The 14030-nt window shown below is 42.0% G+C and overlaps 1 protein-coding gene across 1 annotated transcript in view; it reads right to left on the reverse strand.

Moving 5' to 3' along the window:
• rras2 (RAS related 2) overlaps nucleotides 1-14030 on the reverse strand; it is a 28257-nt gene that overhangs the window by 13758 nt on the left and 469 nt on the right. The gene's annotated exons all lie outside the window — the stretch shown is intronic.

Raw genomic sequence — 14030 nt, forward strand, 5'->3', positions numbered from 1 at the left:
GCGCTTCCTAACCCGAGAAACAAATGTGAAGAGCCGAGCTCTTATCCACACACAGGAAAACCAACGTAGATCTTGTTTAGATGAAGCCTTTTTTTTGTTTTTATAGCTGAGGGTTCAGCTTAGTTCACAGACTCGGCCTGGCTCGTAGAGCTGCTGACGTGCTGACGATGCAGATAACCCGCGACGACACAGGCTGAGAAGTCAGCACGAAGGAGCGGGGTTGCGCCTGCTCGAAGAGGCGGAGGCCGGTGACCACGGTCGCAGCCCCTCCAGCTGACAGGTGAAACATGCCATTTGTGAAACTTGTTCAGTGGGGCTAGTGCCAAGTGCAGCAATTTCAATTAAGGACATGAACCCCATGCCAGACAGGCTGGAGCCTGCCAAGCTGCACTCCGAGTGCAACAGCAGCACAGTGTGACAGATCTGTTTCTGATAGCTCATCACAGCATGACAGCACTGATTCAGACACTGTAAATGCTGATAATTACATCTAAGTGCATAAATATGGTGGTGTCCTCCTGTCAACGTTGGGTTTAGTACTTCTTTTTATAAACAAAAGCATGGTTTATTATATTTGATTTCTTTTGTCAAAGGGTGCAAAATGGATATAGTTTACAGCATATTTCCACAACGTAGTTTCAATCGTATGGCATAAAAAGTGATTTCTAACACATTTACTTATTCCATCATTATATATAAGACAACACTCTCACTTTGATTGTGTGGCTGTATTTTTTTTTTCATGGTTGTTTTATTTTCCTAAAATACTTCATTAATAAAAAAAACTTTAAATCATTCACTGTGATTTTTTTTTACAACAGCAATAAAAGAAGTAAAGGTCTCCAGAAGGTTAAACCTTTTTACAGACACTGAATGTAAAAGGTTGCCTCTGAAGGGTAAGTGTTAATAATGCCATTTTTTTTTTTTCTGGGCAACACCTCTAAATAACAAATCCCCTTTAATGTGCGGAGAGGTCAAAGCTGCCTCAACACAACACACCAGCAGAGTGTGACATGTGGCAGTGATCTAAGAAAAGAGAAATCTCAATGGGGGCATCTGTGTGTCACTTCCTGTCTGAAATCCTGTGCAGGTTTAACCTCTGGGGCTGGACTGTGAGCAGCTGGCTGTAATCAAATAGTCACCATCAGGGTGTAATGTTAAACACATGGAAGTGAAACATCGGTGCTTTTGCATCTCTCCGTGGCCTTGCCGCGTCCTCCACCGTCTCTCTCTCTCTCTCTTCCCAAGCCTTTGAAAACATTTCGCAAAGCTGCAGCATTGATTCATGTGAGCAGCATTGTTTAGCCGAGTACCAACAAGTGCTTAAAGAAAAAAAGAAAAAAAAAGACACAATCAAGGAGTTTGAGGGGGAGGAAGACTGTAGACTACATGGACAAGGAGAGCAAGAGAGAAAAAAAAAAAAGAGGGGGAGGGAAAGGCATTAACTTCCTGTGGAAACACCCACTTTTCCCATGAGCTCATGCAAACCAGAAAGGTCACTTATTCAATACCTAATACACAAGGAGAGAAAGAAAGCACACAATGTGTCCACTGCCTTAAAGGGCCACCGGGGAGCTTTCCGTAAGAGCTGGGAAAGCTTAGCGACTGCACACGCTTCTGCTGAGACGAGCATGAAAATGACCACAAAAAAAAAGTCATTTTGGGGACACGAGCACCATTTCTCTGAAGCCGGATGACAGACACCAGAGTGATGACACTCCCACTCAGTGTTTAGAATTTACACTATACAGCCAGAGCCAAACTCTGGCTCGGTGCCGAATTAAATGAACCAATGCACATCACTCTCATAAGCACTCTTCCTCCTAATGTAATACAGATCAATAGCCTGTTCCTTTAATCATTGCCTTGTCCTTCAGTGCCAGCAGACCAGTGGACCGCTGATTACACAAACCGGTGGCATGATGTTTCAAATATAAACACCAAAATGATTGCCAAAACGTCTAAATAAACACTGTTATATTTGAATGTTTGGTCAAGTAAAAAAAAACCAACACATTCATTTACAAAGAAGAGAAAACCAAACAAAAAGACAAAGGGCTTCCTAACGCAGGTATTGATAGATAAATGAATGGGTAGATTAATGGATAATAATGTGAGTTGTGCAGTTGATCAAACGGGATGAACACTCAACCTGCAGAAATGACAAAGTCTCAAAAATCTATTTTAAATATTGTGATTGCAAATAATTTAGTACTTTAATACAACAAAGTACCAGATAATGTACACAGAGAGCACGTGTAAGCAGCGGGATTTCACAATAAATGACATCAAGTTTTTATACATGTTAAAAATGACAAATTGCTTTTAAATGTTATTAGGTGACTGATAAGTTTTAATTGTTCCGATATCTTCTCTTATTAGTGTTATCGCAAATCAAGATTTTGAGGGTATAACTGGCTGGTTGGTCTGACCGCTCACACACAGCTCACACACAGCTCACACAGAACGTGAGTGCTGCAATTGTCTCTGTATATTTCATGTTTAGAGCTTTGATTGTTTACAACCTGTAATGTGTTTCTGGTTGGCAGTTTGCCTCATCGGACAAAACCTAAAAAAGGTGCCGCAGGTTATGTGACCCTTATTTAGAGGACCGTGTACTATGTATTGTCATATTTACATTTGAAAACATGTTCTTATTCAATTTACCAATAAATATGAATACTTAAAAGGTAGTTGGTTTTATTATTACTATTGCATGTACATACGTACTGGTGTATTGTGGCAAATGTAGGGCGAGTAACCTGCTCCTGGATGGCCGTGCTGGTGGTGAAGGCTGAAGAGTTGGGGATTGCACTCATGCAGAGAACAAAGCACAGGATAAATGTCCCACCAAGTAGGTCAACTCCGGGTGCAGTCAACCCCCTGTTCTCCTCTAACCTCTCTGGCATTAAGACTTCAATCATCCTGCTAAATATCAACGTGTGCTGGACTCTGAACACTTTTGAACCGGCTCAAAGGCGCAGAATCAAAGAGGTGCCATTTAAAGGCCTTTTTTTCCACAAGATCACTGGACTGAAAGCTGCCTATTCGCTCTATAGTCCCCACACTACAAACTGTTCCTTTATATCCTTTTCATAAGTACATTTTTTTTTTCCAATCACAATTGAAGACTTGTGCAAATACTTCAGAATTTCTCAACCTGAGCGCACACAAAGATGCTCAAAAACATCATGTGACGTCATTAATGTTTCCTTTCCCTGTATAAAGACGGCGCCAAGCAGAGAAGCCAATGCCAATCAGTGCAGTTTTAATTTCAGCCCTTTGTTAGAAAAAAAAAAAAAAACAAGTGAAAAAAAAAATATAAAAACTTATTCGTAAAAGAGTCACTCCTTATGAAAGACAGTGTGATCCCCTGAATGCTTGTTTGCTCTGCTGAATCTTCCTCAGTGCCTTCTTTTGCAGAGGTGTGAAAACCCAGACCCATATGGCGCTGCTAGAAAATGTATAAATTAGAAAGAAATCATGCAATCGTACGAGGAATGAATGAAGCTGAAAAAAAGAGTGAATAACACAGATGTGGACATCATTCTGTTCATCAATGAGGATTACAGAATGCACATGATACAGCAAAGAGAAGATTATACAGGCCCGCAAAGCTCATTGCTCTGCTGATATTTATAAAAAAAAAAAAAAAAAAAAGAAGCAATATGTGTGTTGGGATGGTTGCAGAGATCCATTCTGTCAAACAAAAGTGTGTTTGCATGTGGGCTTTTTTTGGGGGTTCACTCTGAGCTTCATGCAATTCTTCCTCGGCTTGTCTTTGTGCAGAAGTGGCACCCGCTCACCATTTCATCAACAAAGCCACACTGTGACGACTCGCTGAGAGGACACCAGCTACTGCAGTGGCTGCCTGGACAGAGAAACTACTGTGCCACTTTCAAAAACCCATACAGAGTCATTCAGCGGAGTGTGGCTCACAGTCTATGGTTTCCCCGAAAACCGTATGACTGACCTAATAAAGGGGGTTGGTGATCGGAGCGGGAAAATGGGAGCGACCCGTAAATCCGAAGGGATTTTTGAACCATAATCACTTTCGACACCTGAAAAACATCTCCAAAGTGATAACTTCTTCAGAAATTATCAGCTCTCTCCCAGACACCTAAAAAAAAAAAATTGTTTTTAACTGCACAGCACCTGCAGGGATGTATTTATCTTCTCCCCTTCTCTCCTCCAGTACAACTGCTGAGTGTGTTTTTCAGCACTGGGGGATTCTGCTGCAGACTATAATTCTTAGCATGGGGTGATATGTCAAAGGAAATGGGGCCACTCACTGGCGTCATGTCAGACACAGCAGCATTACTGTTGTGTGCTTTTACGCCAGCAGTCTTATGACACACAGGCAGCAGAAATGTTATTACTTCAGCAGGCAACGCCTCATAAATAAGTCCTAATGGACACGGCGCACTCTCCTCCCCTACCCATCATGTCACATCACTGTAACAATAGCTTGCATCATAGTTACAGTGGGGTTTTTTTATTTTGTTTTGTTTTTTTTAAAGATACACATGTCCAGAACAATAAGGGTGCAAATGACACAGCACAGAGACACAGACAGTTGCTGTTGTGGGTTAACGTTCAGCAAGCAATACATTCACAGTTAGTTTAACTGACAATTCTACTTTATTTAACCTGCAGTATTTCCCACTAATGTGTGTTGTGGGTGTGTAGGTCCTGGTAACCTCCACTGCCTCCATTTGCTCCATTGCAAAAGACCCCTCCCTTAGCCTAGCCTTCGTTGAAAGCCTGTGTACACTGTGGACATGCTGTCACTTCGGTATAGGGTTTATATTAGGAGCTTCACACTCAGATGAGGTGGGGTACACCACTGCCCCTATTTCCCAAAATGTGTCGTCTCAAAACTTTAAATTGCATGACAATAAGAACTGCTGATTATTTTTTTTCCCCCCTTTTAAATATATTAATTGGAGTCTTTGAATGAACTAATAAATAAACAAATTAGTACTTTCTCCTTGTCGGGCATGTGACAGAATCAAAAATGCGAAACATATCTGTGGACTGCAATTGCTATGTTTTTCCCCACTTCTACTATTTCTTCTTCTAAGAAGCTTTTTTTTCATACCTATATTGTTTGTACAGAGATATGTTCACATCTATGGCCAATCCACACTCCTCAATGAACCTAACAAGCAGATCTTGGGAGTATACCATCCCACAAAGTAGAATCCAGAATCAAACTGGGGACTGAAACAGTGAGAACATGCAAACACCACCCAGAAAGGCAAGACACCAAACTCGGGATGTTGTTGTGGTGAGATGACAGTGTTACCCATTACACCACTGTGCAGCCCCACCTCTAACGTCAATATGCTGGAAACATCCTGTTCTGGTTTTAGTAAAATGAATTCAAGAATATCACGATATCGAGAAGGCTGTTGTTCTTCAAGAGGTTTCGGTGTCTGAAAATATGGGACTGTGTTTTAACGCCGCTGTCTGAGCCTTACAAATAGATCTCAAATCTCACTAGGATTTCCGTGTAAAACAAAGATGGAATACAAAGACGTAGAGGCTTTATGGCAGCGTTTTGGTTAGGCTTACTAGAGGGAAGTATTAGGCAGCTGTTAACTGGTGTGTGCCAGTTTAATATTTAACATTGGGCTGCCTGACGCCAACTGGTGCCCTGCACGGAGTCACACATGTTAGATCAGCGCAACAGTCACACAACAGTTGTGTCGCTGACTCAACCAAACCGAGACGTCCCCGAGTGTATCGACATTTGTGTACCTGCTGCTCGCTGCGTGGCCATTCTTATTATGATCCGGCATCTCATCAGCAGGGGGGCCACTCAGACTCCCACTTGTCGAGGAGCCCGACTACACTTGGCCATTGTCATCAGTGCATGCGGACAGTGACTAGCGCTCCACTGTCACCTGTTGAGGGGCTGTCTCATTGCATGCCTCACCTCTCCCTGATGGACAGCAGGTGCCCCGCGGGCTTCTGGACACCGTCCGCATGAGACTCGCCAAATGTCCACCAGCTGCTCGGCAGGCCATCAGCGACAAGCACAGACGCACAATAAGAACCATTCAAAGTGCTCCTGCAACAAAAGCTCCAGACTAATGTCCTCTGCATGTGGAAAACTACAGAAGGAGCTTAATGCATTACATAACAGCGGTGGTAAATGTAACTCTATAATGTATGGCGTGCTAAATAGCATCAACATATAATCACTGAGAAAGTATAATTACATGTTTACCAAAAAAGGTGTACGTATATGTGTGAAAGCGATGGCAGTGAGTTGCTAAAATAAGCCGACACCATGTCAGTTTCCCATAGACAGAGTTGTTGTTATATGACTCTGCGATCCGAGACCCGATACTGTGACCAGTTATTCTGAAACAGACAGATGTGTGAATACAGAACAATAGCCAAAAACAACACAGAGGAACTTGCTGCCCTCTCTGTCTGTCTGGCTGTGGGAGGCGCACTAACCAGATAACAAGCACAGATAACACAGGTGGATTTGATATTCGTCTACACCAAGCGTACACGGGATGGATTATCGTGTACGTGAATAAGAAAGGAAAAAATCATCAGAGGAGACAACATCTATACACACAAGACTTTTGTCATCAATACAAACTGCCAGCTCACGTCAGATCCTACTGTTTTCTGTGTCAACAACATAAATGTGTATAAAGGAGAAAAAGTAAGGAGACAAGGCAGGAAGCATTTTGTATTTGACAGAATTTACTGTATACCTAAATTCAGAAAATAAAAAATCTGATCAATAGTGGATTAAACAAGATCGTAGATCAAATCAGATCAAGCCAAATACTACTGTTCTCCATTTCATCGCCAATAATCAGCCCACGAACAGTGGTCTGATGGTAGATACTTCCAGCTGAGTCACTGCATGGCAAACTGGGCCTTTTTCAGAAAGAAAATTCTCACTGATGATCCTACATTTATGTTGTATTTCTTAAATCATCGGAAAAAACAAATCCCAAAACGAGTTTGCACAATTTCAAGCTTATATGTTGTTTAGCCTTTGATATACGAAAGCGCTGAAGCGGGGAAAAAAATTCAAGGATAAACAGATTTTCTTTCCCCCTTCTCATAACCTTGAAAATAAATCCCTTTTACACATGCATCAAGTGTCTAATGGAATACTACATTACATATGTGAGGGTTATTTGTCAAAATGTTGAAGAGCGGATGTATTTGAGAGACTAAAAATATACAAATATGTATAAATTAACCCATTTTCTGACCATCTCAGCTATAATTAACTGTGCAACAGCAGAGTTAATGTATTTTATTAGGTATAAAAAGTGACCACCCCCACCCCACCCCACCCCCCCTAAAAAAGTGGCCAGTCACTGTTTATCACCGACACTCACCAGCTTGTTGGAAGAATCGTCTCACTCTGCATGAATAAAATCGAGAAAGCCAAGTGTGCCCTGAGCACACATCAAGAGTTTTTTTTGGCTCTCTGATTACAAAGGGGCAAAAAAATAAAACCTCTTTACTCTGCTTGTGTCTCTCACATAGAAACTCTTGTTTCTTTCATGTTGTTTTTGCAGAGAAACAGACACGAAGACACGAGAAGCGAACTCAAATTTCCCAACTCATCTCAGATCTGCGATGTCTTCTGGGGAACATTGAGGATCATACCTTCGCCTCCAGCTAACTACTCTGCTGCACTGCGAGCCGAGGACGCTTCAGACAAGATGAGTGTCAACTGGTTTACAGAGCGTCTCATTATGCATCATACCGTGCATAAACGCGCTGTTGTTTAAAAACACTCAATAAAATAAGGCATTACATGCAAGCTATATTTATTTGGGTCGTCAATAGCAGGCATTTGATTTAGATGTATAAAAAAAACCAACATGTGAGCATATTTCTCAGACAAAACAACAATATGACCTTATGAGCTTTGGAAAAATATATAATGAATAAACTTATTGGCTCCAAATATTCTGATCAAAAAGTTTGAATATTTATTCAAATTGAAGCTAGTCGCAGTAGCTAGTAGCAAGTTGTGATTCTAAAGGTACTGTAGTAGATTACACAGTACTAATTGTACTTAAATATGAGTACTCTTCTTTGAAATTAGACCCATAAAAGTAAAATGATTCCAAAAAACGGCTTAGTTACAGTAATTGCGAGCATTTGTAATTCCGCAGAATACAGAAGCATGTTGACAAAGGAAGGTGAGCAATATCCATTGTTCAAGTGAAAGTGTGCTTGCGTGCGTATAAACATGAGCGCATGGAAGCAGGCCAGTTCAATTCAACACATGCAAATGGCTGAAGGCCACTGAAAGTCACAGAAGAACCAGGCGTCCTGTTAAAACCCTCGTAAACAGTGAAGAGAAGAAAGTGTGAATCTAATGAATCCGTCCTCTAAGTTACAATAGACGTTCGGTACAAAAACTGGTGCATTGTATAAACTCGATTTGATATTGGATAATCGAATGGCCTCATCTTGTAATCGCATCTTTAATGTAAATTTTGCTTTTGCTGATTAAGAGAAGTCTTCCTCTCTGGATTGTCATGAGTTGGGGGTGACCTGCTTGTCTCTTGAGCTTTCCCAGATGGGTGGGAGTACTTTTACAGATCCTGAACTCCTTTTTGCAAAGTGCATTCCTACGGTGCATTACAACACATTAACGTATAATACTAAATAAAAAAAATAAAAAAAACCTCACTAGTGGCTGTTGGTTCTGCGATCCTCAACGCTAATGTGACGACGAGTGACTGGACAGTCAATAACGCTTATCATCCTGCTCCGCAAAACAAACAAACCACTACAGGTGCTCTTCATATTCGAGCATCCATGACACATGCAACATGGTTTAACCACTCTGACATGCTCCTATTGAACCTGACCGTATCTGTGCAAAACATACAACAATAACACAAGAGAGACTACAGCTGCCAGATTCACACACTTCAGCCACCGCACCACGCAGCTGAACAAACAAATATATACGAATAATCCTGTATTTTCTGTGTGCCGAGACCTCTATTGCTTCAGAAACAGCAAAATGAACAACCGAAACAGCCATGTTGAATTTATAACTGGCTCACTCAACACTGTGTTTAGAAAAATACATACGATTGCTTTTATGTGGTTACAGTTTGATGTTCTCACAGGTCAGAATGTATCATTAATTATGCATGATGCAAGTATGGAAACACAGAAATAGAAAGAGAGCTACAGCAGTGAAAGTAAAGCTCCTCATGGGGTTGGTTTAAAAATGTATACATACATATATATATATATATATACATCTGTATGTAGATATCTATCTATCTATCTATCTATCTGTGTGTATACATACAAACAAGTTCAAATCAAATTCTACTTCTTGCCTACAATATAAAAGGTTACATTCATGTTCACAAGGACACCAAAGAAGAGCTGCAGTATCAGCCGCCTTATACAGGTGGAATTTGTTTTGATAATTCACGCGGGGTCTGTGTGAGAAATGGATATTTGTGCGTGGCCAATGAACAAGATTCAAATGAGAGGAGCGGGTGGGAAATGGGAAAAGAGGACAATAACAGTGGCTTTGGTCATAGTCATAATAATAATAATAATAATAATAATAATAATAATAATAATAATGTTTGCGCCAAAGTTATTTTTTACTGCCATTATGTTTTCCATGGTCAAAACACCTGTTTAAAAATCAATGACGGGGCTTATTTGCACTCTGCTCTGTGAGAAATTAGCAGATGATCTCCCTATAGTACTCAACAAACAAGACACACACACACACACACACACACACACACACACACACACACACACACACACACACACACACACACACACACACACACACACACACACACACACACACACACACACACACACACACACACACACACACACACACACACACACACAGTAGCAAATCTGTCGAAGAAACACCCCATCAGGAGTAAAAGAAAATGTTCTGTTGCATGTTACGCGTCACTCAGACAAAGCCTGCATGTCTCCGTAAAATGGGCTTTGTACGAACACTTCAAATTGTGATAAATGTAAAAGAAAAAAAAACCTGACTGAATCTCAAACACACGCACATTCATAAAAGCAGCGCTCAAAACTCTCTTCACCACCTGTGGCTGTTTTCGAGAAATGAAACGGCACTCTCTGCATTTTACTCAAACACTACAATCACTGCCATACCCTGCCTCCACATGCCCGCGGAGGGCTGCACTTAAAAACTGCACGCTGCTCCACTGAACCCCTGCTTTTGGCAACACCACTCCTGAATGCCCTCATGTCTTTGTAGTCATGGTAGGAAATATGTAAAAAATGTGCAAAGTGGGTGGATTCCAGTTGGAAGAAAGAGATCACTCATGCTCTTTCTGTACGTCCAACCAGGGTTGACAAAAATCCTCGAATAATCTGTCTGGACTTGATCAGTCAGGATGTTTCCCCAACTTGAATGTGAATCTTCCCGGCCAAGGGCTGCCGCCACATTTACGCTATCAAGAATGTGAGCGCACAACACTGAACTTTGCCGTAACGCCCCATCAGAGTGACGCTCCAGCTTCTTTGCTCACGCTGACTGAACACAGCAGCTTTTATGATATTCCATTACTAATATGAATACTGATTAAACATTTCTTTAAAAAAGAAAAAAAAAAAAAAACAAGGCCACCCCACATGGTGTGTTCACATGAGCAACATGAGTCATGTTTTCCCCCAGTTGGGATGCTTCCTCCCTCACAGACGTCACATTAGGCAGCACGTTGTGGTCAACAACTTTTGTCAGATGACTCAATTTTATGTCATCCCAGCACTATTCGAGTCACCTGCTTGGCATGAGGGTGGCCAGCCAATCCAGGGACCTGTCATCTTTTATTATACAGTAGTAGCAAACAGTTCCGCTTTAATAGTTCATCCCGGACTCGTCAAAGTCGGCGCACAGTATCACACCTCAGGACCCTTTGTCAATGATATTCCTGGTTCCTTAGGCTTCAGGTTGACATAGATAAAATGAATCAATCAAAAATGATATCAAACTGCACAGATTATCTGGACAATACACTTTGTCCCACTTGTGCAAGAGGTCTGTGAAGTGGCTTTTGAAAGTGCAGCGCCGTTCAATATCGGTGTAATTGAAGTCATTCGACGAATCGCCACTACATGCTCCATTTTTGTGCATTTTGATTTAAATACTTCCGGCTTACTAACAAGTAAGTACATTTTTTTTGTGATCCTAAACTGATTTACAAACAGCCTTATGTAATATTTTTGTAGTACAACTGATATGTAATGCTAATGGTAAATAGACGTCACTTCTATAAGTGCTTTTCCACCTCTTGAGCAGCGCCCAAAGTGCTTCACGTTGTTAATCACATTCACCCATTCTCACACCAATGGAGGCAGCTCCCATGCAAGGCACTCAATCCCTCCATTGGGAGCAGTTTGGGTTTCAGTGACTTGCTCAAGGACACTTTGACATGTGGACCGATAGGAAATCAAACCTGCAACCTTCCAATTGAGAGTCGACCCGCACTACCAACCAAATGACACCCAAGTAAAAGGAAGTTAATGTTTGTGTTGTAAAACACTCCAAAGAAAGGCTTTCAGGCGAAAACGAAAAGAAAAAAAAAGACACCTGACACCTTATTTAGAGAAGTACTTATTACTGAGTAAATGTGTCATATTTTATAGCACATGTAATAACATTTTTATGACAGACTCCATATTTTTTGGCACAATACCCAACACTAAATCTAATACTCTGTCACGATTAACACCAACACGCACGCAGTTCCAGTGATTCAGGAAGCAGGTCATGTTTTTCCATACAAAACTAGGAGGTCCTCGGAGCAACAGTAGAGGGACTTCCTTTGCCAAAGGGCCAAATTCCACATGGTCCATGACCATTAACCCACCCAGGCTGACTCAGACCCCCCCACACCCCCAAAACACACGGCCTCCGAAACACTGCATAGTTCTGGGGGAAAGCCTCAACTTCACAACCAGCTGTTAGGTCTTTTCTCCTGGCAGGCCACAAGAAACTTCTGAAGAGCAGGTCGGCTCTCCTCTCGCTCACATCTGAATAGCTCTCTCTCTCTTTCTCTCGCTCGGCAATGAGCCAGCAAGCAGTGAAGAAAAAAAAAAAACAAGAGAGGAAATTAACTGTGGGTGTAGTTCAATACAAAATTCATACAAAGAGGATGTTCGAGTAAAATCTTGGAAAAACATGATCCTACACGCGCTTCAATCGAGAGCAGCCATCATCAATTCTTGTTAAAAACTATGATCATGATCAAGAATGACCTTCATTGAGTTATATTCTAAAAAAAATGACTTTCTGGCGTAGAAGACGCAACTTAACTGATAACTATCGGGCGATTAAATCCGCAATTATTGTGTGATTCTAGGTTTGACAACTTTAAGAGCAGATATGATGTGTGATCACCCAGCGACAAGCACTGGCATTGTGGAGATCGACTGGAACAAGAAGAATCACAGACATGCATCGTAGGCGGCTTTAAATTCTCCTCCACTCCAGGTCAGTAGGCTGTGGCAACAATCTGTGCCACGACTATATGATCCCTTTTTACTTGGTATGCAGTTAATGAGCTTTTTGAACCCTTATTAGACACAACTCCCCACCAACACACACACACACACACACACACACACACACACACACACACACACACACACACACACACACACACACACACACACACACACACACACACACACACACACACACACACACACACACACACAACACATAAACACACACACACAAGCTTTTCACCCCCACCCTGAAACGTGTGCCAGCCCACTATTGTTTGACAGTGTGGAGACATGCAGCTGCCTGCAGTCTAGCCTCCTGGAAGTCCAAGCCAGCAGTAACACACTGACATGGGGGGGGGGGGGGGTCACACACGCACACACACATAAGGCAAAGGGCAATCTCTCACAGAGTGTACGTGTGTGTGTGTGTGTGTGGGGGGGGGGGATTCTTTTGGGAAAAGGAGCCCTCTCCTAGATGACTATTATGAAAGCCTGGAAGGTCAGAGCCAGGCAGGCTGTGTCTGCACAGTGCAGGAATGCAACCAGGGAATGGAGGGAGGTAAACAGTTTACATGCCTTTCACATGTCACGCCAATGAGTTTTCAAGTAGGCCGCTATAATAAACCCCCCCTCAAGGCATTGTCTTTCTGGGTGGTGGAGGTAAAACTCAAGAGAATAAAACATGTGTTTGTGTGTGTGTGTGTGTGTGTGTGTGTGTGTGTGTGTGTGTGTGTGTGTGTGTGTGTGTGTGTGTGTGTGTGTGTGTGTGTGTGTGTGTGTGTGTGTGTGTGTGTGTGTCCCGTATTGCAGGAAGTGAGTGGAATAAGGTAAACCAGCAGATTTTACTACAGCTTTATTCCACAGTCCAGTTCACTTCCAGAGAGAGCCACGGAGATCTGTTTAGGGGCTGAATTTCATCTCAGATTGAATTTGACTTCACTGATCTTCTGACACAGACTAATGTGATTTATATGCAACTCTCTCTCTCGCTCTCTCTCTCTCCCTGTGTGTTACAGCATGCACACTCTTCCACTTCAGTCGCCTTTCTTTTCCAGGCCAATGCAGACTCAATCTGCAGGAGTTGTAACAACTTAACGTGTTCTCTTAATCCGCCGCGTTACTTTGCAGACTTAAGTTCAACAAAATAGGCCAAACAAACTCCGCAGTCCTACTTTGCTTTCTCTTCTGAGCAACAAACTGCAAAGTGGAAGTGGTCCTCTCGGAAACCGTCCGTGTTAAAGTGACAGCCGTCTTCCCTTATTTCATGATTCTCTCTGTCTCACCCATACAAATTCTCCGTCAATAGTTGTAGGCCTCGGTTTAAATTTTATTTTTTTAAATTACAAAAAAAAAAAAAAAAAAGTGGAGTAGAAAACACACCCCGGTATGCGTTTGCGGGGTTCCCGTGTCTGGCCTCCCGTCTTCTCTCACGGTCTCTCCCTCTTTTCGTGTTTAACGCCAGAGAAATCAAACCCAGGAGGTGA

This window comes from Blennius ocellaris (genome assembly GCF_963422515.1).
Source record: "Blennius ocellaris genome assembly, chromosome: 1".
Classification (NCBI taxonomy): Eukaryota; Metazoa; Chordata; class Actinopteri; order Blenniiformes; family Blenniidae; genus Blennius; species Blennius ocellaris.